Source organism: Castor canadensis, chromosome 16 (assembly GCF_047511655.1).
Source record: "Castor canadensis chromosome 16, mCasCan1.hap1v2, whole genome shotgun sequence".
NCBI classification, from domain to species: domain Eukaryota; kingdom Metazoa; phylum Chordata; class Mammalia; order Rodentia; family Castoridae; genus Castor; species Castor canadensis.
In genome coordinates, this window is record NC_133401.1 from 12,443,750 (window position 1) to 12,470,587 (window position 26,838).

The 26,838-nt window shown below is 39.5% G+C and overlaps 1 pseudogene; it reads left to right on the forward strand.

The window, feature by feature from the left end:
- The window catches only part of LOC109675357 (cytochrome P450 2B1-like), a 135,892-nt pseudogene extending 112,094 nt beyond the window's left edge, over positions 1-23,798 (forward strand).
- Positions 23,799-26,838: the final 3,040 nt, after the last annotated feature.

Below are 26,838 nucleotides of genomic sequence, written 5' to 3' on the forward strand. Positions count from 1 at the left end.
TCTTTGATTTCAGTTAACTATTTGTATCATGTTTGAATTTACAGAGTTGCTTATACATCTCCTCTTCAATTTCATCATTCTTGTCATTTTAAAATTTTTGTATTCATTGAATGTATTTGTTTCCATTGATGTATTCTTCTTTACTGTTGTTTATCTCTCTTATTATGGAGTGTTGGTTTTTGAGGAAGATTTGTTGCCTCGTTGTCTCACTGTTTCTACACTGGGATTTGCACATCTGGGGTCATTTTTTGTTAGAGCTTTCAATCTAATTTGTGTGTTTAGTTGGGAATTTTTAGAACTGGGTAGTGATTGGGTCATGGTATATTTTCTTGTCTCTAAACTGATGAGCTGTGGCTCAGTAGTCACACATTTAGCTTCAGTTCCCAAGATGCTGGGTGCCACCCTTTTCTCCATGAAGGAGAGGTAGTTTAACTACTGAAACCATTGCAGTTGATAAACTGCAGCCCTGTGATTAAGCAATCCCAACGAATAGCAATCACTTCAATTCCTTCAGTATCTTTAGAGTTATATTGGAGTAAAGTTGAATCTTCCTGATCTTTTTGACACAAGGTAATAAGGGTGATAATAGAAAGGACATGGGGACGATATGATTTTATATTATAGAAAGAGATGGGGACTAAGTTTAACAGAAGAGGAGATTGACAAAGTGAAGTTGAGGTAAGTCTAAGAGATCTAGTTCATATTGTGTGGAGGGAGAGAGGCAGAAGAGAAATGGAGAAAATTGAGCAGACATCATAACAAAAGGTGATCTGGGAAATTATTTACCATCTAAAATCATAGGTAATAAGGGATGATTATGGGTGGGTAAACAGGCATAGAAGAAAATATCTGGGCTGATGGAGTCGCTCAAGTGGGAGAGCACAGCCTAGCAAGCATGAGGACCTGAATTCAAATTCCAGTACCACCAAAAAAAGAAAAAGAGAGAAAATATTGGTGAGCAAACCGTTTTAATTGCTGCTAGGAGGAATATATCAATGAGGAAGTGTGATTGGAAAAGGGAAAAAGATATAGTTTAAGACTGAATTGTGAAAGGCAGGTTTTATGTTGATGGCAGGTAAAAGGAAAGGAGAAAAAGCAGAACTAATGAGAAAATAGTGGAGAATGCAAAGTTACCTAACTTAGGTGTACTGAAAAAAATGCAACAAGCAAATAAAATACCTAAACATTCACTACTTAACACTGACAAAAAACAAATTAGCATAGAAACTAAGAATTATTTAATTCTCTCCTGAACATGTTTTTTCCCACTCTCAGTGTCTTATTGTTTCAGTATCACTAGGTGTCAGTTTAGCCTGAAAGGTGATTCTGGAATGGTGTCTGTTCACAGCCTGAAGCTCCTTTTCCAGTTTGGGGTTGGCAGGGGATTGGAGAGATGGGGAGAATTTGGAGATGTGATTACAGTCTCTGCTGGAGGCTTCTGGAGTTTGGACCCTCAACTTGCCAGTCTCATGCCATATCTCCTTAATCTTCTATCTTTCCTTCTCTCTTAAGCCCCCTACCATTCACAGCTGTTGTAATCTGGGTGCAGTCATTTGTCACATGTCTACTGTGGTGGCATGCCTCTGCAGTGGGACAGGAAGTGCAACAAGGCAGCCCCAGACAAAGGTGCACACTAGTATGATTTCTTAGATGGAGCTGTGGGTTTGCAGCAGCGCGCTAACATTCCTAAGACCTCTATCCCTAGTTGGGCATGGGTTTCTATTCAGATGGGTCCACTGCCTGTTTTCCTCCCACTGATTTCTCTGTGTGTTAGAGACCATGCGCTGGATACTCCTCAGCAACTTCTGTGCTCTGCACCATGAGCCAGGTCCTTGCCATGGCTTCTCTACTCTGATCTCCTGCAGCTGTTACTCTCCCTTGTTAGTAGTGTTTTTTTATGGGCTTGTGAGGTGTTGATGGTTTAAAAGGATTTTGTCTCCAGTACCAAGCTTCTCATCAGATTTTCAGGGAATCAAGTTGAATAAAAGGTGTTCAATATGATGTGTCCATGAGGAAGAATGGTGGGTGATGTCCTTCTGTCACCATCTTGCCCTAAAACCCAGAAGACAGCACTGGTCAGCTTCTTTCCAGTCACCAGGCAAGGCTTGCCAACCTGCTGTTAGTCCTCCATTTTGTTCACAGGATGGCCAACAGGCATGGCTTTTGCTGGAAACAAATCAAAGTAGAATAGTGAAAACAAAGCAATGCAACAAATAATCTCAAAATATACAAACCCAGTCTGGGTGGGGTGCAGGATGGAGAGATACAAACTCATGGTAGACTTGTGCTTTTACACATTATGTAACAATTTCATATTTCTTGATTTCTGTAACTACTCTCTGTCCTTATGTCTGTGCCCTTTTTTCCCTCACTAACTTGCCCACCTCTCCTTGTAGCCACAGAGCAGTGTTTCTATTTCTGGTGCCTATCAGTTATCTACCATCTTGGAATAAACCCTGTCTTTTTTTTTATTTGAGAGAAGGTCTTCCTTTATGCTTGGTCTGGCCTATACTGTAATCCTCGTATCGTCCCATGTAGTTGGAATAATGAGTGTGTGCCACCATGCCTGTTTTTTTATTGGTTGAGATGGGGGTCTCCTGATCTTTTTACCCAGGCTGGCTTCCAACTGTGATCCTCCCAATCTCCACCTTTCAAGAATCTTTTATAACAGCCTTGAACCACTATGGCTGGATGTCTTTTCATTTCTTTCTTTCTTTTTTTTTTTTTGTGGTACTGGGGCTTGCACTCATGGTCTACACTTTGAGCCACTCTACTAGCCCTATTTTTGTGGTGGGTTTTTTCAAGATATTGTCTCCTGGAACTGTTTGCCTCTGCTGGCTTTGAACTGTGATCCTCCTGATCTCTGCCTGAGTAGCTGGGATTACAGGCATGAGCCACTGGCATCTGGCACCTTCCTTCCTTTCTCTCTCACTCTCTCTCTCTCTCTTTCTTTCTTAATTTCCCTTCCTTCCTTCCTCTTCCATGAGAATGTTTTTGCATTAAGATGATTTTCTTTCCTTTGACTTAACATGGGCAAATGCCACATAATATACACATACACGAATGTCAGTTCATATTATACCAATCACTTTGCAACTTGTATATACAGTGTGTTATACCTCATTCTATGTCTTGATGCTTATACCCTCATATATTACAACTTGTTTCTTATTTTATGAATATGTGTGGTTCCCCATTTATACTTTACATTGTATTGCTATTTTGACTCTATTAGGACTTGAAATCACAGCCCTGAGTTTGCAAGGGAAGTGCTCTATCACTTGAGTCATTCCTTCATCCTTCTTTATATAATTTAACAGTTGCAAATCTTTAGGTCAGTGCCTATGGGTCTAATTCATTTCCCCCCAAAATTGGCATATGTTCCTGAGGGTGTATGTATCTAGGGATGATATTCACATTATCAAATCACCTAATGGACACCAGCTCATCAGATTAGATTCTGGCCCTTGTGCTTGAGTTGGGTCCTTGGATCTCTCTGCTGGGGCTTATGTGGATGTGTGGTTTCAGGATCATAAGGAAGTCCATAGGATCTTATGGAAAGAGGGATCAGAGTGGTAAGTAGAGAACCACAGAGGCTTCAGGACATAACTATTAATCAAACAAGGTACAATTTCAATATTATAGTCATTAACTATAGATCCATATAGTAGGTAAAGTTCATTATCAACTGTGGATGTAACATAATGGATTCAGTCACATCTTGTTGATGGCCTCTTGGTTTTGATGGCCTCTTCAGACACTACTGTGTACCCTGTCATAAGGTCAGTCCTTCATGACTCACATCACTTTGAGAAGCCAGACATTCTACCCTGGGCACTTCTTGGATGCAGAGGGTAACTTTGGGAAGCAGGAAGCCTTTATTCCATTCTAAATGAGTAAGCAGTGCATTTCTTCTCTATGAGACTATTCTGTGTGACTGTCTCTCTTTGTCCACATCAAATACTGGATGAAAAAGATGAGAATTATGAAGTAAATATGAAACAAGACATCTGTAAAGTCAAAGATAGTGTGAAGGGGAAAGAAAGAGATGAGGAAAGAGGGAAATAAAGATGGCGACTGCGTTGGTGATGGAGATAATGTGAAACACACACATACACACACACACACATACACACACTCACACAGAGAACAAATGAATAAACAATCAATTATTAAGCACCTGCTTTGTGCCAAGAATTGGGTAAGTCATTCTCACTTTTTTTAAAAGTAGAAACAACTATTATTTTTTCTAATTTTTCAACAAGAAAGTAATAAAGGATTGGTTGGTGGACTGGATTTAATGGAAAAGTGCCGGCCTAGCAAGCATGAGACCCTGAGTTCAATCCCAGTACCAATAAAAAAGAAAAAAATCCATAATAAATTGGAGGTGAGAATACCTGCTATTCACAAACAAAAAACAGACTTGTTATCATTAGAGGATGTCCTTCCAATTTTTTTTTTATTATTGCGGTTCTGTAGTTTGAATGCAGTTTCAGGCTTGCTTGGTGGTATTCTACCACTTGAGCCATTCCTCCAACCTTTTTGGCTCTCATTATTTTGGAGTTGGGTCTCACTTTTTGCCCCAGTCATCCTGGACTGTGATCCTCCTACTTCCCACTATAGCTGGGATTCAGCAATGTGCCACCATCACACCTTATTTTCTTCTGTTCAGATGGTGACCTCATGAATTTTTTGCTTGGGTTTTCTTGGAATTGTGATCTTCCAGATGAATGCCTCCCTTGTAGTTGGGCTGATAGGTTTTCCAAATTTTTAATTATATGTGTTCACACATACAGATTGGTAGATGTATAATAGGTTGATAGGTGTAAGAAATATCAAAAGAAGAAAGGGAAAATAAGGGTAGAGATAGAAAATGCAATGATTTATATTTTTGTTGGCCAGTTGTTTAAAATATTGCCTAGGAACAGTGTGAGACCCATCAAGAACATGAGGCACAGAATTGAAAGAGTGCTCAGTTTTATATTCATATCAATGACTTTCTTCAGTTATCATCAATTCAACTCATAACCAATGATTTTAAAGTTATTATATAGTGAGAATTTAAATGCCTTTGGGCCTATTTGTGGTTTATTTTATCTCTTGCATATCTATATTCTTCCACTCACCATTCTTTCTTTTTAACTAAACCATACCATTTAAATGATCATATCTTATAATATGTTTGTTTCCATCCATCATTCTCAGTTTTCTTATAGTCTTAAGGTCCATCCAATATAATATTTTTTCTGTCCAAGTAAGTCAGACAAAAAAGTCAGTGTGTTCCTCTATTGATCCAATCATTTCTAAGTGTACAAAAGTAAGACAACATAAAGTGCCATTCAAAATATTCTATAATTTTTACTAGTTCCAAAGCATTTTCACCATTCAAAAAGAAACTCTATACCCATTATGAAATCAGTTCACATTCTCTCCTACCTCTGACTTCTGGTATCTTTAGTGTAATTCAGTCTCTATGGATTTACCTATTCTGGAGGTTTCAAATAAATGGCATGTGTGTAATATGAATGGAATCATGTGACCTTTGTGTCTGGGCTTCATTCTCTTAGCACAGTGTTCTCAATGTTTATTTACATTATTGCATGCACCAGTACTTCATTCCCTTTTATGGCAGAACAATATGGATCTCCTACATTATGTCGATCCATTTATCTGTTGGTGGGCATTTGGGTTGTTTCTACCTTTGGCTGCTGTGAATAATGCTGCTGTGAACATGCATGTATAGGTCATCCTGGTTTTACTCATCATCAGGGTAATGGAAGGTAGATGTTCTTCAGTGTCCACCCTCAGACGTGAGGCTGTGGAAAATGGGATCAGTTTCTCATCTCAGATCCTGTTCACATTGGTTATGAAGGTTACATGAGATGATATTACGTGGCACTTGAACAGGGTTTATTTAAGTGGCTGGTAAATAAACTATCTTGGAGTTGGTGCTCACAGTTGGGAAATCAGTATCTGGATTTCAAACACAGGATTTGTTGAGTGGAAGTGAGGCTATGTCTGCTAGCTGATGAAAAGAATGGGGATGACTAGGTAGCAGTCCTATATACTTGATGACCTCTTGACTTGGTCAGCTTTGTGTTACTATAATAATACACCTCAGGCTATGTACTTTTAAAGAAAGAGGTTTCAGTAGCTCATAGTTTTTTAGGCTGAAAGTCTACGTTTGGGTAGTCCCATCAGTTTGGTCTCTGGTAAGGGCCTCCTTGGATGTGTAATAACGTGTTGGAGAAGTTGAAGGAGAAGGAGAAGGAGAAGGAGAAGAAGAAGAAAAGAAGAAGAAGAAGAAGAAGAAGAAGAAGAAGAAGAAGAAGAAGAAGAAGAAGAAGAAGAAGAAGAAGAAGAAGAAGAAGAAGAAGAAATACAAACAAACATGGCAAGACTTGCAAAATTGAGAAGTAGAAAGACTCCACCTTCTTGCAACTCCATTGAAACTCTTACTTGATTAAGCAAAGAGAACAAGTGTCTTTGTCCATTCATTTTTGTGGCAGGCAGAATTCCTCAGGACTTTGAATATGGATAGACATTATGGCAATGACTATGTTATGCCATCCTCTTATATGGCATAATTGATTCTACAGTTGTAGCTAAAGCACCAATCACTTGATGTTAAGTTAATCAAAAAGTGGCCCCAATATAATCACATGAGCCCTTAAAAACTAGAGAGTTTTCTTTGACTCATCACAGAAGAGAAAATCCCAGGAATTCTAGGTAGCAGAAGCATTTGGCTGCTGGTTTGAAGATGAAGGGAGCTATGTGCCAGGACTGATGAGCACCCTCTGGGGCACTATGGAGTCAACAGCAAGAAAACAGGACTCTTTGGTTCTTCAACCAGAAATAAGAGAATTCTAAAATCAAACTGACAGCTTGGAACCAAATTCTTCTCCAGAGCCTCCAGGTAGTATCCAGCCCTGCTGATAGCTTGATTTTGGTCTTGAGAGGGAACTTCTGATCCCTGGAAGTGGAAGAGAATAAGTAGGTTATTCTCCCACTTATTCTCCTATTGCTGCCCAGGGCTTCTATCCATTCCAATTTAAAGTAGGCTTCTTCATTTGAGAATAATGCCCAAAAAATTATGGTATAAATTCCTTTGCTTACCAGCCCCAAACTCCATCCACAAATCCTGTAAGAAAGAGAAGAGAGTTCACAGAAATCCAAGCCTTGGGCATCAGTGGGATGAACAGTGACTGAATGAAGAACCTTAGGATTTAATAATTGTATTGTTAAGGAGTTGGTATGCTATGCTGCTGTAATGAATAACTCATTGTTTAAGGTTTATAACAATAATAATATATTTTTCTCTCACATTTAGTGATATCATCTGGGAGCTATATTCATCATTGCTTTTAAGGAACTTCAGCTTTTGAGGGCTCCATCACTGCACAATTCCATGATCCTAGGACAAGGAAAGAAATGGATCATATTCACTGTTGGCATTTGACAGTCCTACTAATATGTGACACCTGTTACTTACACAATTTTTGTTTGCACAAAGTTCTTCACAAGTATTTGGCTAATTTCAAAGGCGGTGGAAAGATGCAATCCTATTCCATTCTTGGAAGGAGGAGAGCCAAAGCATTTGGTGACCAGTGAAAGTGAAAGTACCTCTTTCTTGCTACCTTTATGTTCTTTCTGTTCTAGGACCTTTTTGGTTTCACAGCCTGCTTTCTATTGGGGTCATGGTCTTTAGTCTTCTTGGGAGAATCTGTAGATGATCCCTGTGTAATCCAGAGTTTGGTCCTTTAACATGGCAGTGATATACAGATAATGAGAGCAGGGTTTATAGGAAAGATTAAGGTGTATTAATTCACCAGACAAATGAGAAGAATAGAGACATGCATCTCAAAAGTTGTTATCCTGCTCCTGAGAGAAAATTCCTGGCTTTTTAGGGAATGCTCAGAAGCTTGGGCCTGGGGTTCTTGCTGAAGAGCATGTTTCCAAGTCAGATGGTGGCCTTGGCTTTTTCATTGTTTTTGAATCTCCCTATTTGCTGGAGCCACGTCTCTGAATTTGTACGTCTTATTTGACAAAGATCTTTTCTTTCCTGTGGTAAGACAGAGATAAGCAAGGGAGACTGCTGAGCTTGATTAAAAGGGTGTTAAGCTTGAGGTTTCCAGCATGCAGAGAATCAGAGAGAGTAGTTGTCATTTTAAATTTTTGTGTAAGCAGCACAGCAGCTTGTCCAGAAATGCAAGCTGACATTGTCCACAAGTTTTAAAATAGTGTCCACCACACCAGTGAAGATTCCAGATAGGCTTCTGGATCGTGGAATAAGGTCAAGACTGAGAGTGGGCTCAGAGAGAGGTTGTGAATTCCTTTCAGAGTGTGGCATTTTTTTAATTGGACTCAATATAGCATACTACTTAGGAGCATCAATCCATTATCATGCTTTTTGTTTGTTCTTTTATTACTGTCCACTACAGTATACTACTACAGTAGCCAATTAATGGATACATGTTGGAGTTTAGACTCATTTACTAGCTGTACCATTAATGTCCTGTGCTACTCACTAGCTGTGCGACTTTGAGCACATTCCTTATCCTCTCTGAGTCCCACCATGCTTTCATGCACCATATATTGTCTTTCTTTCCTTTCCTATCTCAAGTCTCCTTTGTCCTATTAGTGCCTCAAGGGATCACTTCCCACTTAAAGTATTTATGCTCAACTTTCTTGTCTCAAAGTCTACTTCTAGCCTAAGTGAGTATAATACATCTCAAAAGAGACATGAGAGAGAGGAGTGCTGCCAAATGCCCCTCTCATCTGTGTCTAACTCCCAGGTGGAATTGGACATTGTATTACATCTCCATTGCTGTACAACAAGTTGATCCAAACTTAATAGTTGAAAAGAACAATAATAATTAATTGTCTCTCAAAATTTCCTTGGGTCAGGACAGCTTGTATCTGCTCCATTCATGATATCTGTAAGCTCAACTGGAATATCCAATGGCTGTGGTACTGGAATTATCTGTGTCAGTTGACATAATGACAACCAAGTGATGGCAAATTGGAGCATCACCATCTCATGTGACTTGGGCTTCCTCATACTTCATGTCTCTATATCAAAGGCCAGTGTTCTGAGAATAAGCCACGTGGAAATTTACATCTTTTTATTTCCTTTCCTTGGAAGCCATGTAGCAACCATTCCATACCATTGAATTTGTCAAGGCATATTGCTGCAGGTATATCTTTGGAAAGTACCTGTGACAGCTAGTGTGAGGCAGACTGTGACACTCAGTCAACCTATCAAGAATATCTGACTCCCAGAGTGTGCCTAGAGAAAAAGGTTCTCTGGAAGATGATATCAAGCACTCAGCATCCCAGAATTAATCAGAACACCTTTCCCAAACATCCCTAATTTCTGGTGTGGAAGAAGAAAGTCAGGTGTTCAGGATGTGATGGAACTTGGAGCTCTGCAAGGCATAGAAGTTGCTGAAAAGAATACACCTTATGACTGTGGTAGATGTGACAAGGTCTTCAAAATTTTTACTACCTTTCCTTAAAAGCCCTATCCCTGCAGATAGATTATACTGTTCCACTCTTCAGATGTCCAGCTTGGCTTTATGACATGTTTCAGCCAATGCACATTAACCAGAAGTACTAAGAACCATGGTAAGAAGAGCTGCATGATCTGTCACCATTCCTCTTTTTCATCTGATCTAAGACTAGCAAAGTCCATGATGGCACTTGTTTCTTTAGCCTGAATTACCAAATGGGAAGACTTGAAACAGAATCTTGAGCTGACCTTCCTAAATATGATGAGATGATGGTCAAGAAATATTCCTTTGTTGTTTTATGCAATGGAGATTCTGGAATTGCTTATTATTTTGACATAACTTGACATATTCTGACTGAGACAACATTAGTGGAGGTGATGAAATGAAAAAAGAAAGTAGGAACTGTGATCATACCAGTCTTCTGGGGATGAGACTCAATTCTTGTGTCTCTTTTTGTATTTTCCATATTCTCTCTCTCTCTCTGTTTCTCTCTCTCCCTCTCCTTCTCAGTCCCTCCCTCTCCCTTTTGTTATTCTTATTTGTATTTTTATTCCTCCATTTTTCTTTCTGTGAATGTCTGTATGTATGGCTATAACTATAAACTCCAAGGCCAACAATGTCTGTCTTAATTTTTTCTTTCTGATACAGTAATAAAAATAATAACAAAACAGCCATAATCTTTTTATTTCTATAGTTATAGGTACTGATTCCTTTAACTCATATTTGTTTGAAGTATGGAATGGTTTATTAGCTTTAGATTACTACAACCCAAACATCTGAGTTATAAAGATAAAAGATTTATTTGGCTCTAAGTTTTGGAGGTTTAAATGATGGTGCCTATATTCTACAATTTCTACTGATGGTGACAGATGATAGCAAATCATGGTAGGAGTTCATGAAGGGGCAAAATAGTCACATCTGAACCCAAGAATGAGAGAGAGAGACACAGGACAGGTAGAGTACAAAATCCCTTTCAAGTATACGCTCATATCCTAAGGTTTTTCCATATGGTTCTACCTCCTGAAGCTTATACCATTGCTAATGGTTCCACCTGGGGACCATGCCTTTAACACTTGGACTTTTGGAGAACATCCAAACCAATACCCAAACCATAGTTCATGGCTGTGTGTAACGTCATAGAGAGGAAGTGCAGTTTTGACAGTGTCTGGAGATGACATGATGGGAATATTGGTGAATAGCTTACATGATCAGCACAAGTCCTGCACTATCTCTAGGAAAACTTCATCTCATAAAGCAGGAGTCAGCATCAGAACCACTTTCCCCACTCTCTGTGGGTATGGAGAGCACCAGCATTACTCTCCCTTATTTATCATCTCTCTTTCACAGGAGGGTAACGCTGTTGAGAACCATGTTTTGTCAATGACCAAAGAGGCTGTTTTAGGACTCATATAAGGGAAGAAGAGAGTGCTAGTCTAACTGGATACAAAAACAGTAAGGTCTCCTGTAATGACTGGCATATTTGAAAATAATTTTCTAGTCCCAAAATTACTCTTAGGTTTACAAATTCCATGAATCAAAAAAAAAACCCTTAGAGATTACAATATAAAGAAAATCAGATAGGAAATGGAGTTGTTATCACTGATATCACGCAAATGCAAAGGATCATCAGAGATTGTTCAGAACAAGTATGCTTCAAAAAATCTGATATCTTAGAGGAAATTGACAAATTCCTGGATACCTATATCTTATCAATATGAAATCATGGAGAAAAAGAAAACACAAACATCCCAATAACCACTGAGAAGATTCAGTCAGTAACAACAATTATCCATTCAAAGAAAATCCCAGGACCAGATGGCTACACTGTGGATATCAAAAGCATTCAAAGTCAACCTTATACCAATTCCAATTCTTCTTAAATTGACCCAGAGAGTTGAAGATGATGGAGTTCTTCCAAACACATTCTAAAATGCCAGTATCTTGATACCAAAACCAGAAAAGAACAGATCTAAAACAGAAGAAACTATAGGCCAACATTCTTGATAAAAATAGTTGTAATATTCCTTACAAAATACTCTCAAATGTAATCCAAAAAAGACATTAGTTTCTAAGACTGATTATTAATGTTATCAAGTTGGATTCATTCAGGGATGCAAGGATGGTTGAACATAAGCAAATCAATAAATGTGATACACTACATCAGAAGAATAAGGGAAAAATACAATCATCACATAGATGCAGAAAAGACATTTGAAAAAATTCAACATTCTTTCATGATAAAAACACCAAACAAATTAGGTATAGAAGTTCAATATATTAAATGCTATATATTCATAGCAAATGACTAGCATCATTCTCTTTTTAAAAACTTTTTTATTGGGATATATCCATTGTACAGGGGGATTCATTGAGACATTCCACACAGGCTTATGTTGTAGTTTGATTAGGTCAGCCCTCACTGTTTGTTCCTCTTGACCCCTTCCCTGCTCCACTTAAAGCAATTGCAAGAAGATTCTTTGCTCTATTTCATATAAATATATGGAAGTCTGTCAATCACATTCCTTCAGTTTAATCTACTTCATTCACATTCCTCCCTCCCACAAGAACCCCCCACTGTACCTCTTTTATATTCCTGTCTTTCATTATTAATATTTAAGTCAATGTTCAAATTGTTTTCTCAATGTATTGCACTTGAACATGCTTCACTTTGGTCCATTTAATCCCTTCCACCACTCCCTCAACCCTTTACCTCCCACCCCCTTTTTGCAACATCTTTCAACACATATCCTTATATCCTCTACTTTCACAGATACATTTTGCCACATTGTTGATGCATTAACATTTGCTTTTCCTTTTCCTCCTTTCCCGAGTGTCATATAGTAGTTCAAATATTGCAGTCATGCTTGACAAATTAGCTTGTATATGATCATGTTTGTTTCTGTGTATGTGTTTATCTTTTGGATTTATCTTCCACATATGAGAGAAAACACACAGCCTTTATCTTTCGGAGCCTGGCTTACTTAACTTAACATGATATCCTCCTATTGCCTCCATTTATCTCTCCATAAACACAACACCACAACCAGGATCAGGCCCAGGAGCTCTGTGAACACTTGCGCAAATCAGATCCTCATGTGCAGCAACAAGTGCAAGTGGCCTGGAGCCTCAAGGGGCTGGCAAGTGTCTGTCCATCTGCTTGTATCTCTGTGTGTATCCCTTGCAAGAGGGTCATCACCTATACCCTCAATCTCTGTCAGTATCTTTTTTGTGTCTCCATCTCATATATTTCTCTCTGTTGCCAGGTGGCTCTGGGCATCTCTGTCTCTTATTTCTATCTGTGAATCTCTGTCTGATTTAGAGGGCCTCTTCGTTTTGCTGCAGTCTTTTCTCTGTTCTGTTATTTTCTGGATATCTCTGGATTCTTCTTCCATGGCTCTTCTCTGTGGCCTACTGTCTCATGGTTTCTGTCATCTCTTTCTGGTCTCTCTGGTCTTTCATTCTCAGTGTGTCTAAATGTCTCTGTGACTGTCTCTTGGCTTCTCCACTCTTTTTTGCTGTATTACTTTCTCCTTCTTTGCATCTCTTGTCTTTTCTCTGCACTCTCTCCTCAGTGGCCTGTCTTTGCATACCCTACATCTCTTTCTCTCTCTGTGATTCTGTGTCTCTGCCTTTTTCCTTCTTGTCTCTCCCTCCTCCTTCTTTGTCTCTATCTCTTGCTTCCTTCCTTTCTCTGAGTTTCTCTAGGTTTCAGGTGCTGGGTGTTTCTAATTAGAAAATCCCTCCCTCCTACACTCACAATTTCCTATCCACTCCTGTTCTTTCTCTATCCCCACAGCCACCTACATCCAGGGAGAGTGGAGGGGTCACAGGGAGAGACTAGTTCCACACCTCTGAATCCTGCCCTTCACACTGCCCTGAGCAGACCTACAGCTGAGTAATCCCATCAGCTGTAAGACATTGGTAAGCCCATGATGGACAGTGAGTCCCTGGGCAGGGTGCTATGTGAGACTGGAGCCCAGCCTCAGAAGGTAAGATTCTCAAGGAGGAGGAGGAAAGAGAGAAGAGCCACCTGTAAGGTCATAAGTTAATGTACTGAGATCAGGAACAGGATGGAAAAAGCAGGAAGAAGAAGGAATCCCTGCAAGCCCTGGGTAGCAGGTGGGGAGGGAAGGAATAAATCAGGTGTGGCTCCCTCAGCTCTCAGTCTTAGTGAGTTTCTAACTCTTTTGCTAGACTGTGTCTAGCCCCCTCAGTCTGTCTCTACTCTCTTGGCCTGTCCCAGCCCCTCCTTATGCCTCCAGCCCCTTCAGCCTCCATCTGTCTTCCTGTCTCTCACTGTGCCTATATTTCTGCATGGTTCCACAGTCCTGTCCTCCAGTTCCTGCATTTCTGAGTTTCCCTGGCTATCTCTATCACTTCACATGCCTGTTTGTCACAGTGTTACTCACATGGCCTCAGGGATCATAGTTTCCTCTTTGGACAGCTACCTCAGTAGTCACGCTTGTGACACTCCAACAGTGTGCTCAGAATACCTCACATCCACCCAGCATGTGCAGGAATTAGTTAATCAGAACAGGTAATATGAGAAAAATGCCAGCAAACCAGGGCAAAATGAACATAGGCTTGTCACTGTGAATTACAGCATTCATCTCTGTTTCATTCACTGTCTTTCCCACTAGATTGCTTAGAAAATGTGCCTGGTGTCTACAACAAGTCTGGCACACAGTTGGTACTCACAAAATGTGTGTTGTTGGAAGCAAAAGTGACCTCTTGCTGTGTTCCTCACTGTCTTACCATCTCATTGTCTTGGGTGCTTTATCTCTTGTTATCTCTAGGATATATCTGGAGTCTCTTTCTTGGTGTGTTTGCCTCTTTGCCTCTCTAAGCCTATGTGTCTCTCCCCATGGCTACTATGCATTCATTGACACTTACAAAGTGTCAAGTCCTGTGTGTGTGAGGTCTCATTTCTATTTCACTATGTCCCTTTAGCAAATACATTTATATTTTTGTTCCAGATGAGAAAACTCGAGGCTCAAAGCCAAAGCTGAGTAGGCACTTTCTAAACTCTCTTTAGTAATACTGCTGAGGGGACTCAAGTCTGTTTGACTGTAAAAATTGGGTTAATTCATGGACAGTTCTTAGAGTGTGCCCCTCAGAGCCCTAGACCTGGGAGACAGGGATGAGTGTCCCAAAGGAAAAAAGCTGAGAAGCCAAATAGCCTGGGTAGCTGATGTATGCCCATTCTCCTCCTGGCCAGTCATTTGCTATAAACATTAGGATTCTAAAGGCCCTGAGAAATCCTACCAGTAAGAAATGTCATTACTTTTCTTAGGTTGAAGTGGTGTTTGAACTCATGGCTTTTTGTACTTGCTAAGCAGGCATACACTACCACTTGAGCCATACCTCCAGTCTCATTTCTTCTGATTATTTTGGAGATGGTGTTTCTCAAACTCTATTCCCAGGCTGGCCTTGAACTGTGAACCTTCTGGTCTCACCCTCCCATGTAGCTAGGATTACAGGCATGAGCCTCTGGTGTGTAGCTGGACATCCAATTACTTTCATGGCCCCTTCTCACTCTTGCCTTTTCAACCACAGAAATCCTTTTCCTGGAACTTATTTTCCTCCCTCTGCCTCTCCCCTCTTTTCCTTTCTTCTTCATAGTCTTTACTCTCTGTCCAAGGTGTATACATTTTTCTGATAGTGAAATGGCTATAATAGCAGGCTACAAAGGTGAAACCAGTCTTCACACCTGATTCCACCTCTAGCTTGCTGTGTGACTTTGGGAAACCTCTCAAACTTTCTGTGTTTGACTCTCCATCTATAAAATAGGACAGCAACATCCCTTGTAAAAGGCAAGGAGTAAGTAAATCACTGTGTAAAGTAACTCATACCTTCTCAACTAGGAAGCCATGGGTGAGAATGATGACCCAGGCTCAGCTCCAGATGACCCAGCATGGCAGGAGCAAGGTCCTGGTGTCAGGGAAGTTCATGGTGGCACCTTGCCAATATCAGGAATGAACAGGTTGCACTTTGTGAAACACCTTCTATGGGATCACAGGTGTGTGGGGAGAGGCTGGGTTTGGTAGTTTTGACTTTTAGACTCAGGTAAAACATTGTTTTTGTCTCACCCTGGTGCATGTGGAGTGACTCAAGTCCCTTCCCTAGATCAGGATCTTTGGTGGTGGCACATGGTAATATATGAGAAACAAAGAGCAGACAGAGAGGGAGATGTGGACATACATATCCACATATTGGGCAATATGGCCCAGCCTTTGACAGGTCAGGCAGCATGCAGGCTCAGAGTGATGATGGAGAGAGAACCCAGCCTGGTAGACTTCAATCCACTTGCTCATTTCTGTGCTCCCAAATCTCAGAGGCTATAGAAAGATCAGAAATACAAACAAAGACAGAGTGGGATAAAGGAGAGAGAGAGAGAGAGAGAGAGAGAGTGAGAGAAAGACTGAGAGAGACAGAGATAGAGGGAGGAAGTCACAAGGGGCAGAAAGCAGGTACCCAGATAGTGAGACACAGGAGTGAATGACAGGGAGAGAAGTGTCCAGTTAGTAAGACAGATTAAAAAAATCCAAGGGGATGGATTTCTCTGTGGCTAAGTCTGGATGTCCTCAGATCATGGTCTCACTACCTCTCTCTTTCCACTTGTTCAATCTCTTGATTCTGAGTCTCACCTATTATGACTTACTCATTTCCTCTCTCTGCTCTTCTCATCATCTGTGTGCCTGTGGTTGGTCCAGGACAGGAGAAGTGAAGGACAAATACACTGAACATGCAGATACAGACAAACACACATGAAAAAATGTTCAACATTTTTAGCAACCAGGGAAATACAACTCAAAACTATATTGAGGGCTGGGAAAATGGCTCATGTGGTAGAGTGGCTTCCTAGCAAGCACAAGACATTGAATTGAAAACCAAGTGCCACCCCGCAAAAGAAAAACTGTACTGAAATTCTACATCACTCCATTCATAATGGCTGTTATTTAAAAAACAAACAAAAATCTTGTAAGGATACAGGGGGTGGGGGGAGTTGAGCAAGGAACTCTTACATAATGTTGGTAGGAATGTAAATTAGTGCAGCCACTATGGAACTCAGTATGAAGGTTCCTGGAAAAATTAAAAATAAACTAGGTGACAGTGACTCATGCCTGTAATCCTAGCTATTTTGGAGGCTGAGATCAGGAGGAAAGTTGTTCAAGACCAGCTGGGGCAAATACTTCACAAGACCTCTTCTAAAACATAACCAGATAAAAATTGACCTGAGATGTAGCTTCCTTTGCAAGTATGAAGCCCTAAATTCAAATCCCATCCCCATAAGAAAAAAATTAAAGACAAAGCTACCACATAGTCCTGTTATATTACTTCTAGGCATATAGCCAAAAGAATCAAAGTCAACACACAATACAGGTTCCTGGCACCCTACAAGATGAACTTCATGATGTCTGGAGGTCAATAAAAGATTATTAACACACAAAAAAGCAGAAAAACATAAAGCATGAAGAGTAGGAAACAATCAACTGAAAACTGATATAGATAAGAGAATTAGCAGACAAAGACATTAAAACAGCTATGACAATTATACTCCGTATGTTCAAAGAGTGAAATACATATGTGTCAGAGAAGAATAAGACCCAAAGCAACCTTCTCTAGAGAAAACTACAGAATGGCTGGTTGAAAAATACAATACATCAGATCCAGTATACATTACACATTGTGGAAGAAATGAGTGAATTGAAATCATGACAACAGAAAATATTCAAGGTGAAACTGAAAAGAGAATCAAAGCAAAATGAACAGGGCACCAGTAATAACATCAAATGTCCTCACATATGTGCAATTAGAATCCCCAATAGAAAGGAGAGGAATTATGTAGCAGAGTGGTTCAAGTGGTAAAGTGCCTGCCTAGCAAGCATGAAGCCCTGTATTCAATCCCCTGTGCTGCCAAAAAAAGTTAAGGAGAGAAGTGGGGAGAGAAACATATTTACAGAAATGAGGTTGAAAATTATCTAAATTTGGTAACAATTATTAACAGTTATCTGTTAGAAAAACAGGAACCTCAAACTCGAGAAACATAAAGGAAATACCTATAACAAGATGCTCCACAAATGAGTTACTGAAGATCAGCTTGACCAAGTCAGCTTTGTCCCAGAGATGCAAGGATGATTCAACATATTCAGATTATTAAATGTAATAATGCCAAATTAACAGAAGCAAATACAAAAACCATATGATCATCTCAATAGATGCAGAAAGAGCCTTCAAAGAAATTCAACATCCTTTCATGATAAAACTCTGATAAAACTAGGAATAGAAGGAATGTTCCCTGAAGATAAAAAAGGTTATAATAACAAACCAATAACCACCATCACACTTAATGTGGAAAAACTGAGCATCTCCCTAAGCTCAGTAATGAGACAAGGATGCACACTTGACCCACTCTTATTAAACATAGTCTTGGAAATCCTAGCCAAAGCAATCAGACAGGAAGAAGAAATAATAGAATACAAATAGGGAAGGAAGAAGTCAAACTACCCCTATTTGCAGATGACATGATCTTATACCTAAAATATGCAAAAAAATGAAAAACCTCCACCAGAAAAATCTCTAGACACTATAAACTACTTCAGCAACGTAGCAGGATACAAAATCAACTTCAAAAAACAGTAGCTTTTCTATACACCAACAATGAACAGAATGAGAAAGAATATAGGAATACATTTCAATTTATAATAGCCTCAAGAATAATCAAATGCCTAGGAATTAACAAAGGATGCAATTGATCTCTATCAGGAAAACTACAAACCACTGAAGATAGAAATGGAAGTAGAGTACAGAAGTTGAAAAGACTTCCCATGATCATGGATTGGTAGAATCAACACTGTAAAATGATTATACTACAAAAAGCAATCTACAGCTTCTATGAAATTCTCATCAAAATCCCAATGTCAAGAGAAAGTAACACATTAAACAGGTCAGAAGTCAGTGTCAATGTGACCTTTCTGGCCAAGTTAAGCAACAAAGAGACTTATTTAAAAATGGCTCCTTGGCTGGGCTTCGGTAAATCTATTGCCTGTGTCATAGGGGATGTTCTGACACCTTTAAATTGTTTTAAAGTGTGAGCAGACAGCAGTTATGAAGTTTTTACAGGGAAATACAAAATGACCTCAATACTTAAGGACTTCTGTCCTGGTTGACTGATAAGCACTTGTCAGAGTCATTTTTCATGGGCTTCTCTAATCCAGTAGGATTAGAACTGTAATGACAAAACTTAAAGTAACCATTGTTAACAGTTTAGCAGTTAACATAATAGTTTAATTATTTTTATTGTACACAGTATTACTAAACCTCTTGCTAAAATTTGGAAAAGAAGGTAAGACACCAGCTTGGTATTGTGTCTTTTTATAAGTGTATTTTAGAGGGGTTACATACTTGAAGACCATAAAAACACCTAACATATGAAGGATCCAGTCAGTACTGTCAATACAGTACTGACATTAAAAACCCTAAATTTTCCAATGGTAAGAGAAAGAAACTGTCAGTAATTTCAATTAGCCCCTGTTTAATATATATATATATATATATATATATATATATATATATATATATATATAGCCAATAACAGATAAAAACTATTTATCTGACAAACAGATGACAAGCCTAAATGGCAGAACTTTTAGCATTAGTCATAAAGAGCAGAAAAGTAAAACATATTCTTAGATAGTATGTACCTTAGATAAAAGAACTATAGCTGTTTACATGAATGCAGTTTTAGCTCTACAATGATTTATAACATTTAGATAAAGGTACAAGGTACTAAAAGTATTAAAGCCATTTAAAGGAACACTTACTTAGTTTAAACTGTTACTAGAAAAATACCTTAGAGATTTTGCATTAGGAAAGAGATTAATTCAGGCAGGAAGAAAAGGATAGCAAATAATTTTAAATGTGCTATGTAGAGAACTTAGTCATTGAGTTTGATGATTTTTTAAAGAAAAATCTTTTAAGATATGTTTACCAATGAATGACAAAACATCAGAACTATCATATACTGGGCAACGAGGCTGATACCAAAAACAACATATAAAACGAAAAGAGAAAAATATAGAGGAAAATAATATGGTGAATGTTAAAAGGGAAACATCTTAATATGAACTTTGTAACCAGTACAGAATTAACCACTAAATCCAAATGGCACCAAAGTAAGTTTGGCTGCTACAAACCCCTCACCCGTGGTCAGTTTTTACATCAGGCCACGGAACTGTTGTCAGCTTGTAAACTACAGAAGAATGGGGGAATATGAACTTTCCTAAAAAGGTAATAATAAATCAACAAGATTAATGCCTAAATGATTACATATAGAAGCAGAGGTAAGGGAAAAAGCATAAACCTAGGAAACCCAATGACTAAGCATCATGGTTTGGATATTAATAAAAAATGACATCCTAGACTGCTGATCTTAACTAACAGTATGGATTAGGACACACGGAAGGGTTGTTCTTGACCTGCATGCAGCAGCTGGAACCCAAAATAGTAGGCTCAATTACTGAGTGTTAATGAAATACATAATTTAGTATGCTAGGACTAACCATCTTTTAGTAGAACCCAATAAAATCTTAATGATTTATCTTCACATCTGGAGGGTGAATTTTGTTTGGTTTTGGTAAAATTTTTATCACCCTAAAGCACCAAAAGTCCATGACAGTTATTTTGATAAAACAGAAACCCATTTTTAATAGACATTAGTATCTTAAATTTTGACCTTAGAAAACTAGGCAAACTTAAACACTAGCCAATGCAATCACACATATATAAATTTACAAGCTTTAGGACCTTAATTTGTATCTTTAAACAACCTTTTAAAAATCCTATATTTAAACAACACTGTTTTTAACAAAACTCTTAACTTAAAAACTCTTAACTTAAGAGACTCAGGAAGAGAAGTAAATTTAACTATCTTTTTAATAATAGCAATCTAGAAAACGTATTTGTCAAAAAACCTAATTATAAAATAATTAAGTGTAAATTACACTCCCAGGAAAATGAAACAGATTATTGTCCATAAATTTTTAGTCCTAAGGCAGAGGATAATTAGCCCTGGTTGGGATTAGAACTATAGTAAACTTTTTAAACAACAGTTTTACAAATTAACTGTATAAAATTAGTTTAAAAATCATCCTAAAGACATCTAAACATACATAGATGTTTTTATATAACATGCCAAGATATGTCAGGTATAAATGTTCATGTATGAACTCAAAAAATTAAAAATTTGGTGGCCACAATTACAGAGGTAGGATTGTAGGATACAGAGTAAGACATACACAGAAAGCACACAAAGACATAAAAACAATTACATTAATTTAGAGTGCACTCTAATACAAATCATTGGTTTGTTACTATGTTTAGTATTTCATACAGCTAGATTCTTAAGTAGTTTATAACATATCTTTGATGTAAATACCTTATTCTTTATCCAATCCTTACCAGATTAATCCATTAAAAACTTGTATAAACTATATTAATTTGGAGAATTTTAACCACAAGTTTGGTATAATTTTCCTAGAGGATGGCAAGATGGTATCACCCATGAATTTCCCACCCCTAAGGAGTAGCAAAATGGTGCTTGACATGTGGTGGCTTAATCATGATAACAGCATTTCCTGTGAACACATGGTCTCTCCACAGGGTCTCTCAAGTGGAAAACAGAGACATGATAAAGGCAACATACAGGTTGGAAATAGCAATCTGTCATAGGAATAAAAGACATCTCCCCCGAGAGACAGTGTTACTACCCATACGAGTTAGTATCTTTTTTTTAGATTAGCAGGATCAGAGCACTCCCAGTATTTAAGAATACAGCCAAGTGAATATGGTGGTTTCCCCTCTGCTGGGTGGTGGAGAGAGAGAGTAGGAAAGGGAAAGGGATCTGCCTGATAGAGAGGCGATCGTTCTCCTAAGGGTTACCCCTCTATCCCTGCTTGAAGACTCCTGAAAGGAATTCCATATTCTGGGTGGTAGAGAGAGTGAGAAAGAGAGAAAGAGAGAGAGAGAGAGATAAAAGTAAGGAAGAAAATTTTTCTTTGCAAAAGAGCAAGAGCTTTTCAAAATCCTCAAGTTGTCCCCCTTAAATCAAGAAACCCTCAGTTATAGGTCCTGAACTGGTTTGCCTAAAGACCCTCAGCAATGTCTCCATGCAAATGAGCTGTGGGGTACCCCAACTTCCTAGAATTCTCCAAAGGCCAGTCTTTTACAACCCTGCTTGAGAGTTCCTAAATTGGATTCTGATTCTGAATGCTAATCCAAATATTATTGTAATGAATAAACCAGAAAATTAAAGCAAACTAAGGTGAGATTTGAACTCATGGCCTCACACCTGCCAGGTAGGCATTCTACATCATGAGCCATTCTGTGAGCCTTTGTTAGCTTCTTTAAAGAATTGAGACTTAGAAATTGTTTTTAGAATCTGGCAAATAATCATATTAATCCCATTCGTGAAGGGTGCCAGTCACTTCCTGGTGTACCTAGGGCATGTATCCCTGGGACCGGGGAATGTGAGCTCAGAGTGAGTGCTTCTGCAACCACTGCATGCTATGGTGACAAGGAGAGCATGAGTGAAAGTCAGGATGAGAATCCCAGGGCAAATTGAGGCATGGTGGGTAAGGGAGATATGGCATGGGAGAGGAGAAGAACAACATGGGAAAAGAAAGCAATGGCATGGACACAGGCAGCTGCAGGAAAAAGGTATCCATGAAGCCCAGGACTTCCAGAGCTGGTGCACACATAAGCTTCCCCAGGTGCTCGAAGCAGCAGAGGTGGCACAGTGTCCATGGAGCCCAGGCCAATCTGGTGGTGGGTCTTGGGTTGTGCCTGGTGCTGGCACCATTTTTTCGTCGGTGTTGCTCCCTCTGGCCTGATAGACAGCATGGCTCCCAACAGCATTGTTGGGTTCTTTGGCTCACCTTGGTGCAGGTGCAGGGCCAATGCTCATGCACACACTGTTGCCGGCAGGGGACAAGCTGTTGGCTGCCTTGCTCCCAGAGCCAGGAGCCTTCTATCCTCCAAGCCTCCACTCCCTGGAACTGGGCAACACAAGCCTCCTGGCCACCAGGCTGGTGCTCCCGGGCTGATAATGACAGGTGAGACCAGAGACTTGGTGCACAGGCACATGAAGGATTGGTTCTCTTCCCTGTATCTGGCACTTCTCATCTCTGGTGAGCACGTGTTCCCCCATCCATCTGAGAGGCAGCAGGTAGGCATAAGCAGTGGCCACAGAGGAAGACAGGAAAAATCCTTTTCACTTAACTCCCCAAATCCACTTATCTCTATTTAAGATCAAGTAGTCAGAGCCCAGAGGCTATCACAGGATGTTGGCCACTAACTTAGTGCTTAATTCACTCTCCACCCAAGAGAAACCCATATCCTGAACATCAACTGTGTATGGAGCAGGGCAGTTTTCACAAGTGCATTTAACAAAATAAGTCCCTGAACCTTAGAACTTGAAAGAGCAAAGGTTAGAAAGTTCAAACAGAAATTCTCTAACAGATAATTTCTCTAATTAGGGCAGAAACTAGTAGATTATTCAAAGTCTATCTTAACAAGACAATGATTTAGTTTGGAGGGGGCAAAATGTTGGATTGTTGACACTCCTATAGTTCAGAGGTCACCAACTACCCCAAAAAAGGAAGGTCAGAGGACCCCAAAAGGTACTTTTGGGGTACAATACCAATGAGTAGCAAAGCCCTCTCTGAATATGCAAATAGAGAAACAACTAGTTACTGGAAGCATAGGGAAAATGACTTGCAGCTCAACACTCCCAATCCCCTGCCCCTGAAGTTGATGCATGGCTTCAGGCTCCACTACTCAGCTGTAAGTCCTACTTCCCGGCACATACAGGAAACCAGAGCTACATGCTCCCCCAGAACATGATCTGCTACCTTCACCCTGAAATACCAGGGAAACTGGCACACCTGGATAACCAGGTCCCATGGCTCCTGCTGCTCCAAGGGTAACAGAAGGCACAAGCCAGCAGGCCCAGTTCCCCCAGAAGCAGTGGCACTGAACTGAACTTCCAGAACCCTTGTGGGAGATTGGGCCCCAAAACTCCTGCTGCCCACAGGCTTTGCTCTCCTGAGTAAGCAGCAGGCCACAGAACTGCACTCCCTGAAGCCCCTGTGGGAATCAGGCCCCAAACCTCCTGCTACCTGCAGGATTTGTTCTTCCACACCTACAGGAGTTGCTGTGGCTCCTGAAAGCCTGTGCCCCAACCCAAATAGAGCCCAGGGTCTCCACTGCTTTGTGGCCACCAGATGACCCAAGCCCAGTGGCCTTGCTAATGCACACCCTCAACTTGTTACACAATGCTAGCTACCTGCCACCACACACACAAGTGAACACAAGGCTCCCAGCCTTGGGGTACTTCTGGTGCCAGGAAGCTTTCCTCCCAAAAGAACATGGAGGCCTAGCACTCTTCACTGTCCCTGACAGCAAGAGAGCCTCACTTCCCCATCAAAGAACAAGAACCAGATTCCCCACTGAGAAGGGTAAAGCTATAACCTTCTGCTCTGCAAGTGGTACCAGAAGCCCTGTTCCTCCAAGGTAGACAGAAGCTCAATCATCCAAATGCACCTCCCTTTAAGAGAGTCACATCTCTCCTGTCCAAGAACTGGAATCCCAGCTCCTCTACTGAGTGGCAATCCTCTACTCTGCTGGTGCTAGGAGGCCTGCCCCTGAACAGTGCACAGAGACCCAGTGCTCCCCACCGTGACTGCTGGAGAAACCCTGTGACCCCATCAAATAGCAGGAACTCCAGCCCCCTCACTGAGGGGAGAAAAGAGATATTCAGCACCACAACAAGAATGCTGCAAGGGGTGACATATCCAGCATCCCCCTCTCTGAGGAACACTGCTGGAGCTCCAGTAAAAAACACAACTCAAAACACCAACTACAGGGGCATAAGAGACTAAAACCATAAGCAAAAACAATCCCAAATGTGTAAATCTCAATGCAGAATGAAACAGCAAGACAACCATTCTTCCTAAAAAGCCAATTCCACCACTAAGGATCCAAACCCTTGTGTAGGAGAAGAGCTATCAAGTAACGAATTCCAAAACCCAATAGGGAAAATGATAAACAGCCTCCAAAAAGAAACACAAAAGATGGTATTTGACTTCAAAGAAGATGTGAATAAAGAATTAAATGAGGTCAAAGAAAATGCAAGCAAATGCATGATTGAAATTAAGAAGATTTTCCAGGAAATGGAAGAGGAAATCAATAAAGGTATGGAAACCCTGAAAAATAATCAAACCAAAATAACTCAATATCCCAAATAAATATCACAATCAAAAGCTTGGCAAACAGAGTGGAGCAAGTTGAAAATAGAGTATCAGGAACAGAAGACAAAGCAGAGGAATTAGAACAAATAGTAAAAGATAATGAAAGAATCCTAAGAAAATACTAATGGAAAATGCAAGATATCTAGGACACCAACAAACTAATGAATCATAGGTGTAGGAGAAGGAGAGGAGGTACAAACTGAAGTCATATACAACCTATTCAATAGAATAACAGCAGAGTACTTCCCTAATTTTGAGAAAGAGAGAGTCACCCAGGTGAAGGAAGCTTATAGAACACCAAAGTGTCAGGAATGAAAGAGAAACATCCCCAGATACACCATAATAAAATCCCCTAGCACACAGAACAAAGAAAGAATTCTGAAAGCTGCAAAAGAGTTGAGTCACATATAAAGGCAAACCCATCAGAAATAACATGGGATTTCTCAACTCAAACTCTTAATGCAAGAAGGTCATAGAAAGAAATAACTCAGGCACTGGAAGAAAGCAAATGTCAACCTAGACTAGTCTACCCAGCAAAACTATCTTTCCTAATTGATGGAGTAACTACAACCTTCCACAATAAGGAAAAACTAAAGGAATTTGTGAGCACCAAGCCAGCACTACAAAAGATACTTAAAGGACTTTTACATAAAGGAGAAGAAACTAAAGTGAGGCAGCTAGACTCCAGGAGAATAAACCTTTTTAGCAAGCAGACCATTAAACAATGAATAGGTAAAACTAAACAATAGGCAAATAAAAATGACAGGAAACAAGCAGTGTCTCTCAATATTAACACTGAATGTAAATGGCTTCAATGCCCCAATGAAGAGATATAATTACAGCAAATTGGGTTAAAAAACAAGACCCAATGTATGTTGCTCATAAGAGACTCATCTAACAAAAATAAACACTGGCTTAGAGTCAAAGGGAGGAAAAATATTTTCCAAGTAAATGGACCATACAGACAAGCTGGAGTAGCTATACTCATATCTGATAAAGTAGACTTCAGGCTAAAATCAATCAGAAGAGACAATAAAGGTCACTTCATATTAATGATAGGAATAATTTATCAAGAGGAAATATCAATCCTTCACATATATGCACCAAAAAACAGGGGCACCCATCTACACTAAAAAACTCTAGTAGCCCTAAGAGTACAGATAAACACTAACATAATGATAGTGGGAGACCTGAAAACCCCACTATCACCAACAGATAGGTCATCCAGATGAAAAATCAACAAAGAAACTTATGTGCTACACTACACATTAAACCAAATAGACGTGACTGATATCTACATAGTATTTCACCCAACATCTTGGCAATACACATTCTTTTCTTCAGCTCACAGAACTTTCCTCAAAATAGATCATATATGAGGATGCAAAGCAAGTCTCAGCAAATTCAAGAAAATCTAAATAACTCCCTACACCATATCAGATCACAATGGAATGAAACTAGACCTCAACAACAAAAGAAATGACAGAATATATTTAAACAGATGGAGACTGAACAATGCAATGCTAAAAAACCAATGGGTGACTGAAGTAATAAGGGAAGAAATCAAAAAGTACCCAGACTCCAATGAAAATAAAAATACAACCTACCAGAATCTGTGGACACAGCCATGCTAAGGGGAGAGTTTATACCTATAAATGCATACATTTAAAAAACAGGTAACTCTCATGTAAACAATCTAATGATGCACCTTAAGCTGCTTAGAAAAGCAAGAACAAACCAAACCCAAAACCAGCAGATGGAGAGAAATAATAATAAGGGCCAAGATCAATGAGATCAAAACCAAACAAACTGTACAAAGAATTGGTGAATTAAAAAGTTGGTTCTTTGAAAAGATTATCAAGATTGCCAAACCATTAGCCAACTTGAGAAAACAGAGGAGGGAGAAGAACCAAATTAATAAAATCAGAACTAAAAAAGGGACATAACCAGAAATATCCATGAAATCCAGAGAATCACTCCAGAGTACTTTGAAGACTTACATTCAAGTAAACTGGAAA